Source organism: Eumetopias jubatus, unplaced genomic scaffold, assembly GCF_037043125.1.
Source record: "Eumetopias jubatus isolate StellerSeaLion01/CBP00866 unplaced genomic scaffold, mEumJub1_p1.0 scaffold_6, whole genome shotgun sequence".
In the NCBI taxonomy this organism is placed as follows: Eukaryota; Metazoa; Chordata; class Mammalia; order Carnivora; family Otariidae; genus Eumetopias; species Eumetopias jubatus.
The window spans coordinates 102,942,257-102,958,400 of record NW_028274812.1 but is presented as its reverse complement, the minus strand read 5'-3'; positions in this window follow the sequence as shown (position 1 = coordinate 102,958,400).

The window sequence follows — 16,144 nt, the reverse complement described above, 5'->3', positions numbered from 1 at the left end:
CCTGCAGATCCCATCAACTTCAAAAGCTTCAATATTAATAAGTGTGTGTGTGTGTGTGTGTGTGTGTATTTTATTTTTTACTGATGGGACCTTTCACAAGGCCCAATGTTCTGGAAAAAATATGAAGAAGTCTTGAAGACAATTTCTAAATTTGGTTATGAACTGGAGACCTGCCTTCCAAAGCTTCTGTTCTTTTTGCATTGACTTCGTAGAGAAGATTGAGTTTCAAAAGATGATTCATTCACACTTTCTTAATCGTAGTGAAAGGACCTGTTCTTCATCACATACTTAGAGAGGTGCCCATCTATGCATACAAACAAGCTGAAGGACTCATCCTCTTAATAGATGCTTTTTATTTTTGCTAGTGGAATCAATTTTTCAGTTAGGAAACCAATGAGACGGCAGAGAGCTAAACAGGGGCAATGCTTAAGAGTAATAGTTTAAAGGTAGTGTTACATACAAGATGAAAGAAAAATTCCAGCCTTTTAAACTGAAAGTGACCTTGGTGACCGTTCAGTTTGCACCCCCACTGCGGGCAAGAATAGCTTTTATAATATTCCTGATGGCTCTCCACCCAGCTCATGCTTCTATATGGGATTTCTATTCTATTCTATTCTATTCTATTCTATTCTATTCTATTCTATTCTATTCTATTCTTCTATTCTATTCCATTCCACTCTATTTATTTGATGTTTTTTAAAAAATATTTTATTTATTTATTTGAGAGAGAGAGAGAGAGCGTGCGCGCAAGCGAGCATGAGTGGGGGGAGGGGCGGAGGGAGAGGGAGAAGCAGACTCCCCACTAGGCAGGGAGTCCAACAACATGGGGCTCAATCCCAGGACCCCGAGATCATGACCTGAGGTGAAGGCAGATGCTTAACTGACTGGCCCACCCAGGCGCCCCTCTATGTTTTTATATCAGTATGGACTCATGGGTATTTATAAATATTTCTATTGTGTTTGGGTTATAATTCAATACCACTTCATTTACTTTATTGCTCAAATTGTTCCAACTCTGTCCATTGGCTTCTGTCTCCCTTTGAACATAACCCATTATTATTATTGGGTCCTTTAAAAAAAAAGTATCCCGTACTTTCTTGCACTGTAGGATAGTCCAGGCTTGCCTTGTATCTTTCCTGCCCCAGTACCAGCCATTTCTCTAAGAAGCTCTGGTTTGTTGTATTAGACAGTGGTATTAGGAACAAAAATCGTGCTAAGTGTGCCGCTTGCCATGGTGGTGCTATCACTTCTAAGCCTTCTCAACTGACATCAAGGAAATACGTGGCTGTACAGATCTTCCTTGACTTATGCTAGGGTTATGTCCTAATAACCCACTGTAAGTTGAAAATATTGTTAAGTTCAAAATGCATTTAATACCCCTGACCTACCAAAATTATAGCTTAGTCTAGCCTACCTTAACATGTTGAGAACACTTGTGTTGGCCTACAGTTGGACAAAATCATTTAATGTAAAGCCTATTTTTTTTTTTTTAGACAAAGTAAGTGCACATGTGTATGAGGGTGGGGATGCAGAGTGAGGGGGTGAGAGAGAATCTTAAGCAGGCTCCATATGAAGCCTGACCACAGGGCTCAATCTCACACCCTGAGATCATGACCTGAGCTGAAGTCAAGAGTCGGGCTCTCAACCGACTGAGCTACCCAGGTGTCCCAACATAAAGCCCATTTTATACTACAGTGTTGGATATCACATGTAAATTGATTGATTATGGTACTGAAAGTGAACAACAGAATGGTTGTAAGTGCATTGGTTGTTCACCCTCCTAATTGCATGGCTGATGGGGATTTGGGCTCACTGCCATTGCCCAGCATCACCAGAGATTGTCTTACTGCCTGTGGCTAGCAAAATTCAAAGTCTGGTTTCTACTGAATGCTTGCACAGCATCATGAAGTTGAAAAATCATATGTTGAGCTGTTGTAAATTGGGGACCGTCTATATACTAATCTGTGCATGTGTGTATCTATAAATAGTTCCTTATATGGCTCTCCATATCTATATTAAGCTAAACATGAGTTTATACTTATGTCCTCTGATTCTAATCTATTGCCACATGGATCACTGAAGCCTTTTTTCCATGCTTGCCTGTAACCTTTCACTTCAGGTGATTTTTAAATTTCTTTTCTATAATGAAAACATATTTTTATTGGGAAAAAATAGGGGAAAGAAGAAAAGCATGGTTCCTTAATTTTGATACTGTAAAAAGCTAATGTCAAATACTATTATGGCCTTGGTGATGGGTATTAAAGAGGGCACGTTCTGCGTGGAGCACAGGGTGTTATGCACAAACAATGAATCATGGAACACTACATCAAAAACTAATGATGTAATGTATGGTGATTAACATAACAATAAAAATTTTAAAAAATACCATTATGGCTTCATTAGAAAGATGAAGTATATGCTCAAAAGAAGAGAAATGTTAGCAATATTCCAGATTAACCTATAGGAAGTTAATTTGCACTAAAATATCACTGGTTATCAATCACATGATAATTCTAGCAAACCTGATTTAAAATAAAGCTTAATATAAAGCGGAAAGCCGTGCATTTAGATGCCAATTAGTAACAACACAAAAATCTTTGCTGTTTGGTACATATGGGTAGTGTCTTTTCTGATATGTGTTGGTCAATATCAGTTTTCAAGACTTGGAACCACGTTGGAATTTATCCACTTGGCCTTTTGTAGGATAGGACACCAGAAGAACATGAATTTGCCCTCAGAATGGCTGAGTTCTAGGCCAATTACACAAGTTACTTCCTGGGTGTTTTGGACAAGACACCTGACTCTCTGATCCTGTTTCCTTATTTGTGAACTTGGATTATGTTCTTTACCCACTTGTCAATTCATCCATATCACCATTCACCAAAACACTGCAATTCTTGTTGTATTAACTAATGCTGTAATGCTAGCGATTGCAACAAATAAACCTCTAACTTGTGTTAGAGGTTTATACTGCTAACAAATGTTAGCAGTATAACACAATACAAGTTTCTATCTTGTTCAAGGTAAACAGTCCATTATGGATCTTCCTGCTTAGCAGGAAAATGTAGACCTCAGTTCCACAAGTCATTCATCCACCTTTAACTCCTGGCTTCCAAGGACATTCCTGAGGTCATTTCCTAGCCAGCCAGCTACAAGAGGGAACCAACCTAGAGGATCCCACCGGGGAGGTGTTTTTGGCTCAGTCTGGAATAGCATACATCATGTCCTCTTACATCCTAAGATTAGAATTTCGTCGCAAGAGAGGCTGAATAATGCAGTTTCACACAGAACTCATTCTACCACAGCCATCTCAAGCAATGCTGGCTTTGGGGCTTCAAGAAAATGTTCTTTGAGCTTCTTCTGTGTTAGTTTTAAGGAGTTTGCATTGCACCACCAATACTCTTAGTCAGGCCTGTTGGATCTAGGAAAGGCACATTGGAGAGTACAGTTTTAAAGGCAATTTTGGTCTTGATCATTTTGGATGTTTCCGGCTGCAACTGTTTTAAACTGTAAGGACATTTCTTATCTAATACAACACAATGTTCCGAAGAATGATAGTTATAGAGCTTGTTAATTTAGAGGTTCAGGGGAGTCATTAAGAACCTAGATCTTCTTTCTCATTCTGCTTTGCCTATCCCCAGAGCATGAGCTTTGTGGTCGTTCTTGTCCACAGACCACACAACCAGATAGAACAAGATCTGGGGGAAGAAGCAGTTGCCTCTTTCTGTGCATCTCTTCTAAGAGTGAAGAAGCCTTCCCCAGAAGACCCCCAACAATCTCCTCTTAAGTCTTATTTCTCATGCCCGTGTCTCAATCAATCACTGGGGAGAGGAACGTAACACAATAATTAGCTTAGACCAATCTGGACTCACTGTGGGGCTGGGAATGGAGCCAGCCTCCTCTCTGAGAACATTGTCATGTGGGAATTTATGTGGGGTTTACTTTGTTAGTTTGTTTTGTTTTCTTTCGTTTTGAACAAGAGTTTCTTTAGGAAGAAGCATAATGTTATGGCAGGGATGTTTGGATGTTGGGCAGCTGACATTAACCTTGGGTATTGAGTTTTTTGGCTTGGAGCAAATTAGTTTCTGGAGACCATACTTTTCTGAAGGGAAAATAGACTCATTATCTGACAAAGGAATTGTTTTTATGATTTGTAATCCATTTATGTTAATAGTTTTATAATATGACACAGAGGAAGTCCAATGATACTTGATATTTTAAAAATTACCTTTATTTCCTTAGGGTACAAATATTCTTCGGGAAAATCCACTATCTCCAATCGCCATTTTCTGTATGGGTAGGAAATGACAGACTGGAAATGGCTGAGTCTATGCAAGCATCTTTATTTAATAAAAGCAATAGGACGTTTAGATAGGATTTGCATTAATTGATAACCAAAAATTCATCATAAATAAGACTGTGCATCAAATGTGGCTTAGAAGTTCAATCTCCTTGTGATGTTGCTGCACCCTATGTGCCTAAAACAGAAAATAAACACCATTCTCCTTCCAATCGTAAAATAGTCACACTGTGTATCCAAAAAAGGAACAGATAAGTGTAGGCATCCATTATTATACCATTTATAAGTAAATCCTCAGTACCAAATTTTTGCCAGAACTAGTATTTTCCTATGGTGGAATTTAAAATTAAGTTCTGGAGAAGATTTCAAACATCAAGGTTTTCCTTTCTCTTAACTTTTAGTTAGGTTCTCCTCTTGCTTCACCTCTGTATCACTTTGGTTCAGTCATTCCAGATCAATATGCCTTAGATTTACATCTGTAAACTCATGGAAAGTAATAAAATTGGACTAAGTGATCATTACCTTGCCCTTCCGCTATGATTCCATAATCTTCTGGAAGTTGAGTTCATGGGGTTCATTTGCTAGGTTTTCTACATTTTAACAAGGGCAAACTTGCATTCCCTGCTGGAGTCCCTGCCTTGCTTTCCTGTTTACCCTTTGCACAATATCAAACAGAGAATCCCTGAGGGTTGGGAGTGGCCCAGCACACAGGAGAATGCGAGCTTTGGTGTTAGTCTGGGAAAAGATAGAGAGGCTGGAAAAATACTTGGAATATTGTGGCCGCAGGGGAATAGCTGGACTGAAGATGAAAGACCGCCTGCCAAAATACAGTTCCATGCAGAGACTTATTGGACAATGCACAAAGATGACATGTTGCTTTGTACACATTCCATTTTCAATCATTTAAATAAAAATTTTCTAATTTGGGAAGAAGTAGATCATACCTTTTTTTTTTTAAAGATTTTATTTATTTATTTGACAGAAAGAGAGAGAGCACAAGCAGGCGGAGCAGCAGGCAGAGGGAGAAACATGTTCCCTGCTGAGCAAGGAGCCCGACGTGGGGCTCTATCCCAGGGCCCTGGGATCATGACCTGAGCTGAAGGCAGATGCTTAACTGACTGAGCCACCCAGGCATCCCTAGATCTTACTTCTTTTTTTAAAATCATCTTTTAATTTTTTTTTCTTAAATCCAAATGTAATACAGATCAATCAGTTGGCTCTACAAAAAAACCCTGAAGGATTTCCCCCAGTTTTATTCCTTCCCTTTTGTCTTCCCTTCTTGCCTTCTTTCCAGTAGTAATTCTTTTTTTTTTTTTTTTTTTTAATGTTCCTAGCAAGGCCTTCTTGAAATTACTCTGAAAAACTTATTTCTCTCTTCTGGTTGAACTCAGTAGTATACTTCTCTCATATTGTTTGTTATAAAGTTACACCTTTTCCAAAAAGTGTGGTGCTCATAATCAAATCGAGTTGGTGGTTATCAGCCTGGGATTTTAGTGGTGTTACGGCACCCAGAGAGAAACCTACTCCTAAAGGACAAGTTGCTCATTAATTTCAGGTCTGACCATGAAAATGCATCCTATTTCCTGACAAGGCAGTTCTCCCATCAGATCGTGGAAAAGAAAGAATCTTATGAAGCCAATTGTTCTGTGGAAGTGAGCATCAGATTCACTATGGAAGAGCTCTACTCTAGTGGGAAAGCATTAGGGAGGTCGCCCCGTGTTACAACTCCACATTTATTGTTACATCATCAGATACCAATATTGATATCATTACAGACAGCAACAGAAGATAACACTCCCTAGCTCTGTCTTTGCCCCGTTCGGTCGAGAGAAAGAGATAGGTTAAGTACCAATAAGAGGGGCGCCTGGGTGGCTGAGTCATTAAGTGTCTGCCTTCTGCTCAGGTCATGATCCCAGGGTCCTGGGATCGAGCCCCACATCGGGCTCCCTGCTCAGCGGGAAGCCTGCTTCTCTCTCTCCCACTCCCCCTGCTTGTGTTCCTGCTCTTGCTGTGTCTCTCTGTCAAATAAAATCTTAAAAAAAAAAAAAAAAGTACCAAGAAGAGGACTTGGGGAGGAGGCAGAAGGGTCACATAAAATCCCGGTCTATCCCAGCAGGGAGGAGGATTGTACCACTGACATTGTTAAAATGACAATGCATGGTGATAACACAAAGCAGACCAAATTTTAGTCAGTTTTATCATTTTTTAAAATTTTCTACAGCCAGTGCCATTACTGCCTACACCTGAGGTGGAGTGCTCCTACTGCCCTACCCTCTCCCACACTTGCTATACCACTGCTCTCAACACTTGGAACTGTGATTTCTGAGTAACTTTACATCCTGCGTATCCAGTGCTGCATATTGCTGAAAAGATTGGGGTGGGTTTGCAGTCAGTATGGAATCACAATACGGAAGACTGAGTTGTTCCGCTCCTATGATTATGCCTGCCCCCTATGAGGCCCCCTTACCCCCACCCAGAATGGTATCAAAATTGAGGGGAGAGAAATGGAAGGGCCTGACCCCTGATGTAACAGGGCCTGCATACAACTTAATTCCAAATAGAGTTCTCTTGCTGAGGAAAACAGGTTCCTTAAAAAAAAAAAAAAAAAAATAGAAGTGAAATGGCATTAGACAACAGACAAACTCAGACTATTTATAAGTGTGTTTGACATTCAAAAATTTGGTCTTCAGCCTGTCAAACAAGGTGAAGGATTCCACTGTGACCTTTGGGAAATTTTCAGCCTTTTAGCCAGGAAAATCGGTATAAACAAAATGAGTTAATATTCAAATGGAAAAAATAAAAGAAAGCTTCCTATGACCATTCACATTTATACATAAACAACACATCTCTAGAACACATGTAGACTAAACATCTGGAGATTTAGTTATCTTGTTGACATAGGCAAAATCAATAGGCGTTTATAGAAACTGTGAAGAAATCTTTCTGTGAGTCTTTGTCTTTGGCAAAGTGGCCTTCCTTTGCTGAGCAGCTGTGAAACTTAGGGCAGTCTTTATTCTGTTGTACTGAAATAATCCATGCCTCCCTCCTACACAGACTGCAGTCTTCATGAGGGCAATGCCTGTTACCCTCTGGTCTCATACCTTCAGTTGCTAGCAGGAAACCTCACATACAATAAACACACAATAACGTAATAGCTACTTGACTTATCCCAGAATGGCTCTCCCAAAGTGAGAGACATATTAAAAAGAATAAATAAAAACTAAGGAAGTTAGAAGTATAAATGTCGCTGAAGATAAGACACAACAAATTACCTTTTGAGCCAGAGGTTTAGTCCTTGTGGTTGATGACATGGGTCTGTACTCCTGTTTGCCTTGTGTCTACTGTCCTTTTATTGTTGTTCCTAAGCACCGCCTTGGCCCTTCTAGCTGCCCTGTCACCAGCCTCGGCCCTCCTGGTATTATCAGATTATCTGCATCTTGGAGTTTACCTTTCCCATTCTCACTTCTGTGCGTTTCTGAGAACTGTTTCTCTTTTTGATGATTTTCAAGGTCTAAACAAAGTTTATTAAAGCTGGAGTATATTCAAGGGCAGGAATAGCAAAAGATGAGGCTGAAAGAATGAACAAGTACGTGAATTAAAGAAGCCTGGAAACTTGGTTCCTTCAACATGCTGACCAAACAGACGCTTCCTGAATAACCAAAATGTGCAAACCCCTCCTATGCCAGTTGTACAGGGTTGCTACTTTCATGGAGCTTACACGGTCGGGGCAGTTAAAGAGTTGGAGTGTTTTCCTCAGACGTATGTGGAGCCACTGAAGTGTTACAGGAACAGATTGGGTTTTAGAATACAGCTGGGCTGAGGTGTAAAGAATGAACTGGAAGGTTAAAAGTGAAGACTGGCTGATCTTTACAGGAGGCTGAAACAGTTGTTCGAGCCATGACGAGAGCAGCCTGGACCAGGATCGCACGGACAGGAATGGTGGACGATGAAAGGGTTCGTGAGTTACCTACAAGTGAGAAGAGAAATGATCTGGTGATGGAGTCAGTGTAGATGTGTATGCTAAAAACAGGTAGTGGACCCCCTGAGTGCACCTTTAAAGATAAGCAAGAAAGCAATGACAAAAGCATTTCTGCTCTCTTTCAGGGGTGGTGGTAACAGAGCATAACAGGTATCTGGACTCTGGACACAGACACATCCAGGTTCAAGTCCCTTAACTCCCTACTCTGTCACCTCCGAGTGCTATTAGCTTGGCCAACTTATTTAACCACTGTACACTTTAGCCTTCTCATCTGTAGCCGTGGGGTAAGAAAAGCTCACACCTTGCAGGCGACTGTGTGGATTCAGTGGGATACTGAATGTAAATATTCAAATACATTAACAGAAGCAGGATGCACATTGTATGGGGTTCTATAGGAATTATTAGATGTGCTTCTTGCTTTCAAAATAGCTAAAATGAAAGGAAGTACAAAATTACTTGAAAGTAAAACATAGATAATTAACTTAAATTAATTTGCATATATTTAAAAGCTGTATCTAAATATATGTAGATATATTTTGATATTATTCATATGATTATAGACACTAGAAGGGATATAGTTTGGGGGGAGAAATTTACAATAATAGGCAGAGAAACAGCTTCGTTGAATGTTTACTGTAAGCTACATATTATGCTTATTATTTTATATTTATTAATTCATTAATTACTAAGGAATCCTTGACATAAATATCTCTTACTCACTATTACAGATACCAGAACTGAGGTTCAGAGGATTAGGAATGACTGGAATTTGAAGGCAGGCCTGCCTACTTCAAAGCCCCTCTTCATTCAGATATTCAGGCTGCTCTGCATTTCTGTGTTCTTAGCCTATCCTGGATATTTCCTTGTTATAAAAAATTGTCTATCTGTTGACTTTTCTTACTTCGCCTATTCATGTATCCAGGGAAACTATTCCACTTGCCTATGTCAGATTTGCCCCAGGAGAGAAAGGGCCTTTGCTTAAAGATTTCCCTTCTCTTAGTAGGAAGGGAAGGCTTTGTATAACAAGCAGAATTCAAAGGTCTTCTCTTCAGGAAATGGATGTAAAAGGAAGACACTGAACAGGAGACTTAAAAGGAAAAACATGATATACACAATATTGTTTTCAGGTCCTGTGAGATTTCATTCAATTTACATCTCATTCATTTAAGCTCTGGTCTGTTTGGTCAAGGGAGCAAACTTAGTAATTAGTTCTCTCAATTTTTTAGTCATTTCTTGTTTTATGAAGTATAATGCTTTCCTGATGAAAAGACAGCCTCCAGCATATATTTCTTTAAAAAAAAAACAAACCATATATACATACACACGTGCGCAAATTCCATATTTTTACACTTCTATCAAAGTAAAATCTGGGGTGCTTGGGTGGCTCAGTTGGTTTAAGCCTCCAACTCTTGGTTTCTGCCCAGGTCATGATCTCAGGGTCAGGGGATTGAGCCTCAATGTGGGGCTCCTTGCTGAGCTGGAAGTCTGTTTGTCCCCCCTTCCTTCTGTCCCCCACCCTAGCTCATGCTTACTTTCTCTCTGTAAAGTAAATAACTCTTAAAAAAATAAAATAAACCACATACACATATGTAATTCCATATTTTTACACTTTTACCAAAGTAAAATCAAATGGTGCATAGACCCTATGATGAAAAGCAAGGATCCCTATTCCATATCTTCTTCCTGCTCTCGGTCCCGCTCCCGAGGGACAACCCCCATCATTTCTTCTTGAAGATTTCTCCGTATCTTTAAACCATATTTATAGAGCTCTATTCCAGGATTAACCACAGTAGACTAAAGTGTCTTTTTATTGCTTCTTTAATGTTCCCACCAAATTAAGTCAATTTGTTTTATAAAACAACTTTTAATTATAGTTACATCTTTATAATACAGTAAATGTACACTATTAAAAATATTAAAATGTTTTCAACTGTATATAATCAATGGCAATAAAAATAGCTACCATTTACATTTATCATAATATAATTTTAGTGCTAAATGGATTTACTCGAATTTATTTAACCATCCCCCTGTTGGTACATACTTGGCTTAACTACAAATTTCTCCCTTTGTAAATGATGCTGAATAAACAAAACTGTTGCTAAATTTGAGCACACACATACTTTGTTTCCTAGACAAAATTTCCTGGCCCAATTTTTTTAAATGTGTTTGTTTGTTCATTTTCATTTTCATTTGTGAAACATTTTGTTAAACTTCCAGAAAGTCTGCACCAATTTATTTTTCTACCACAACATAAATCAGCAAATTTTTCTATAATGGGTCAGATAGTAAATATTTTAGGCTTATGGGCCAAAAGGCAAAATTGAGAATATTAGACAGGTATTTGTATAACAAGAGACAAATACACATTTCCATACATTTTTAATTAATGTAATTCAAAATAATAATAATAACACAATTTTTATAACTTGAAGCTGCTAATGAAAAGAATGAATTTATTTTTTGGGTAATAACATTTTGCTCAATTGGATATGGTAGGCAGAATAATGAATGACCCATGAATATGTCAACATCCTAATCCTATGTCCTTTATGCTATATGGCAAAAAGGAAGTTGCAGATATAATTGAGGTTATGGATGTTAATATAGGGATAGCAGCTTGGTTTATCCAGGTGGGCCTATTCTAATTAAACAAGCTCTTAAAAACAGAGAGAATGCTTTTAGGCTGAAGTCAGGGAGATGCCAGGGAAGGAGAAATAGAGATTGGAAGCATGAGAGAGAGCAAACCTGTGGCTGGTGGAGGCATGGAAAGCATGAGAAAGAATGTGGGAAGTATCGAGGAGCCCCAGACTGGCCCCTGGCTGACAGAAATAAAGGAAACGAGGGCCCCAGCTTTATAGCCATTGGAATTGCGATTGTCTAACAGTCTGAGTGAGCTTAGACATGGAAGCATTTCCAGAGCTTACAGAAAGGAACACAGCTTTGCTGGCACCTCGATTTTGGCCTTGTGAGATTTTCAGCTGTGAATCCAGGTGAGCTATGCTGTAACTCAGACTTCTGATTCATAAGGCTGTGAAGAAATAAGTGGGTATTGTTTTAAGCTACTAGTTGTGGTCATTTGTTATAGCAGTGATAGAAAATTCATACTTTGGGGTTTCAAATTTAGTGTTCTCGATCATTAAAATTGATTACAAATGTGCATCTGTAAATGTTGATCTGTAATGAGATTTTGTGTATATTTCATCTATGAAATGTCTTTTCCCCCAGAGAGGTACTGATACTGATAACCTTCCGCTAATGTAGTATTTTAATAGAATATATTCAATCTCTTGGAAGAAATTGATGGATTCTGTTAGGTTCTCGTCTTGATATTTGCTTTTTAACATGTCATTACATTGCAGAGGAATCATGTCCAACTGAAGGTACAGCAGAAGCTTCTTGGTTGCACCATTCAATGGATTATAAAATATGTACGTATCCCTTGCCCATTCATGAAGGTAAGAAAAATGCTGCTGTAACTATAGTTTTAGCTCGGAACTGTGGTTTAGCCCACTTTACAATTTGTGTAAAAATGGAGATCCAGCTTATCGTTTTAACTTTTGACAGCACTGGTCTTATAAAGCACTTTGTTATTACTTGCTATTCAACCAAAATCAGTGTTATGGAAATGATTACACTGAAGTATACATTACAAAGGTAAGCATTCTGCCTGTTTCTTAAGGAACATTATCAAGTCCATAGCAAATGTGAATTTCAAAGTTGCTCTATGTTTGATAATAGTGGCTGAAAAAAAATTAAATTCTTGGTCCTAATTTCAAAATCATCCAGGTGACAATGGTTAAATCCACAAGAGTACATGAAGTTCATTATTGACACAACTGGTTCGACAACATAGATTCAAATACTTTTGGCAGAGGACCTGCAGATGAATGATACAATGAATAACCATAGGCTTTAAACACCTTACCTTTTCATAAGCTTTGTGAATTTGTGGGGGGAAAAAAGCCCTTTTTTTGCTTCACACATATTTTTACCACTATCAGTTTTAACACATCTTAGCCGATTCCACTTCAGGTTGTTGTGTATGAGTGTTTTCTCAACTTCTTTGAAACTATTTCCACCTGTACTTGCTCCACACAGATTATTCACAAAGGTCACTTTTCAGTCACTCCAAATGCATCATTGACTTCACTAATAAGCAACAACCAACCAGTATTGTCAATATCTTTTGACTAATGAAGAGCCAAGGAAAACCACTCAAGATAATTTGCCTTGTTTTTAATTGACTATTGATGTTGCTTCCAATGTTTTCAACTCTTTGAGCAACTGTTCTTGCCAAATAGTTGACAATCTTAACTACTTTCTCTGGCTACATTTCTTTAATTGATAAGTCAACATCGGTAAATGTGTTCTCTTGTTTGGCTAATAAATGAGCTGCTCAGAAATTTAGTTGCAGCCTCATTTTTGTTTTTTATTTTTGTGAAGAAATTCTGTTGTAATGAGACGTTTTATTTAAATGTTTCTACTTTTTTCCCGATTGTTGTTTTCCCATGAATTGGGAGATGTAAATGCGTAGTATGGAAATATCAACACTTATTTAGCATTGTGATAGTGTCCTTGCTTAATACAAAGATATGTTGCCATCTAATTTGATAATGAGATAATCCACACTCTACTGTACCTTAAGACTGAATTATTCAAAGTCCACTATTTTCTTCTTTTTACAACACATACATGAGTAATAAAACAAATGTTGTGGTGCAGCGATAGGCATAGCACCAGAAATATTGTAGAATTATAACTGTGATTTGTAGTGAACCAAGCAGCTGTGCAAAGCAGTGAGCATGCAACATATGGTCTGTGTCACAACTACTTAACTCTTGTTGGAGCACAAAAGCAGCCCCAGGCAATGGGTAAATGAATGAGCCTGGCTATATTCTAATAAAACTTTAATTAGGGACACTTAACATTTAAGTCTTATATAATTTTCACATGCCATAGATTACTACTTTTCTTTTGATTTTACTCCAGCAGTTTAAAAGGGAAAAACTCATTCTTAGCTCGTAATCTATATAAAAACAGAAAGAAGTCTGGATTTGGCTTTTGTGCTGGAGTTTGCAGACCCCCCATACTAGAAGAATATGTTTTAATAAAAAAAATCAAAATATTTAGATAAGCTGAAACCATGAAATATTCACCATCTCTGTCTTTTTGTGATTTACTTCAGTGGGAAATAGTAGGGAAGAATGGGTATTATGGAGGTGAAAGGAAAAGACATGTTCACTTCTTTCTCAGGGCACATCTGCTTACAAACAAACTAATAAACTAAATTCTGTGTCTAGTATGAATAGGGGGCACTAGAATAATGTAGATGAAAAGTGACATTTGGATGTCTTCTCCTTATGTTTTCTTTCTTAAGTGGGGGGAAAAGCTTCAAATCAAGAATGTGAGAATGTTTGTGGAGAAAAACATCACACATCTAGAAATAAAGGAATCATTCCCACCATGATTCTCTGTGGTTACTATGTGACTTTTGTTTTTTATCATTTGCACAAATGACAAAATTTGTCCTGTCATTTTTATTCATATTCTTCTCTAAAAGTACAAATAAGGAAAATTTATTTACATTAATATCTAAGTCCTTATTTTGATATCATTTTCAAAATGATATCATAAAAATAAAAGAGCTGTTTGTTCCAAAGTGGGGCTTTAAGCAGAGATGGAGCAGCTTAGTGTTTAAAGCATTGGAATGGAAGACCTGGTAGCTGCTGCCAATTCCACTTCCATCATTGACCCACCTACTCCTAGAGCCCTCCCTGTTCCCCTCTAAGCCTGTCTTTATGTAGTGATGTAACACTGCATTTGTTAATGATGTTAATTATAAGTAATATATATGGGACCCTTATTAAGAGCCAGGATCTTTGCATATACTGTTTTACTTAACCCTCACAAAAGTCCTGGGTGGGCAGTATCAATTGTTATACCTTTCCAGAAGAATTGAGGCTCCAAGAGGATACGTTACTTTCTTAAGGTCTCATAGCCACTAGATGGCAGAGCCTGGATTCAAATTCAGATCTATCTTGCCTCAAAGCCTATATCATGATTCTGAAGAGAAAGCAGATAAGGCAAATGAAAAAATCACAACTATCTAAAAAGAATTAGCCTGCCATTAAGTGATCTATCATTTCCTTCAGCTCTCAATTATTAATTAGTTAGGCATCCAAGACAAGGGTCAATTATAATGACAATTATTTCTACTGTCAATGGAACTGTTATTTGGTAGCCTCTTCTGAAGTTAAATCTCAGATAAAATGTATAATAGACAGAACATATTGATGTAACTTCCTGGTTAAAATATAAATACTATTTTGTACTATGCAATCCAGTTGATTGCAATAAATTGAGTATATAATAATTATTTCAGAATCAAAATGATCTTTTGAGTGGCCATGTTAGGTTACAAGACCATTAACAGAAAACTCAGGGTCTTGGATGCCTTGTCGTTTCTTATAAGAAATTTTACAGGGTAGAATTCAGTGTTTGGTTGGTCAGATAAAATATGAAACAATACTCTTTTTATTTTTCAGAGGTCTCCATGGATAGCACTTCCAATACCCCCAGTTGGAAGGGTGGGCCTCTCCATTCAATATTGATTGATTGCCTCATTTAGCATAGGTTAGCTCCTCAACAAATATGTTGATTTGATTTAAGAAAATCTATTTTATGAAAACTCTATGTTCTACAATGGGTGATTTATACTTTACAGTGCTTCCTTTCTTCATAAAAGCAATTGACTTTTTGCCCTCTGTTTAAGGACTGTCATTCGATTGTGTTAAAGATGACCACAGAATGGATCAAACAGAATCAGTGCATGAAATGAAGACTCATAAGTCTGAATGATGGTGTAAATGTGAATATGAGTTGTTGAAGATGACTTGAAATAATATTCAAAGCTGTGATAAAAAATTCAGTGAAGTCCAACATATCCTTTTAAGAATATCATTAAGTGTTTGAGGGATTAAAAGACTCTATAGTTTTAGTGTAGTGAAAATGTACATATTTCACAAAGTAAAGTCTTTCCTCCCAATACATAGGCTTTGCCCAAATCTCTGACTTAAAAAAATGTGGATAGCTATCATTCTGGTGCAATCTTGCCCATGTTGGAGACAGAGGTATACTGATACCATAATGGGAGGAAATCAATAGTAGCAAGGCCAGATAAAGTAGAAATTCCCAGAAGACCGATATTAACTAAATGTTAATGAAAGTAGAACAATTTACAATGTACTTATTCTGGGACAGACATGGTTTTAAGGATGCTCTAAATATTATTTATTTAATGCTTTCCATAATACTGGACTCTGAAAAATCTGGAAAGTTATTGTCACTAATTAAGTGGTTGATTGGTTATATAAAGTCTATCAGTCAGTTTCCATAAAACAAAGAAGAATCACCACTAGCTATACCCAGTTTGAACTTTTTGTTTTAACAGATTCTAATGATTTGTAATAAAATATTAACACATTTTAATGTATTTAATCAGTCATATTAAAGACAACTAATAATCATATTATATAAGACATGATTGGAATTCAGTGAGAATGAACATATAGATTATTGGTATAATTTTGGCACGCCCTGTCATAGCCCCCATTGTTGAAATATACTCTTGTATGAGATTTTGTAATTTCTTTTTCTTCTTAAATTTGAATTCCCTTCATCAGCACTGCAAATAGAGTGGATATTTATCATTCAGCAGGTTGAGAAAAATCTTTTCATCATGAGAGCATTCAATGCATTTATCAACTGCATTAAAAATTCTTATTCCTCGTGTATAAACTGAAATCTTACATCTCACATGTGTTCCATCTTTTGCCTCCCATGTTGATTATAGCCTATTAATT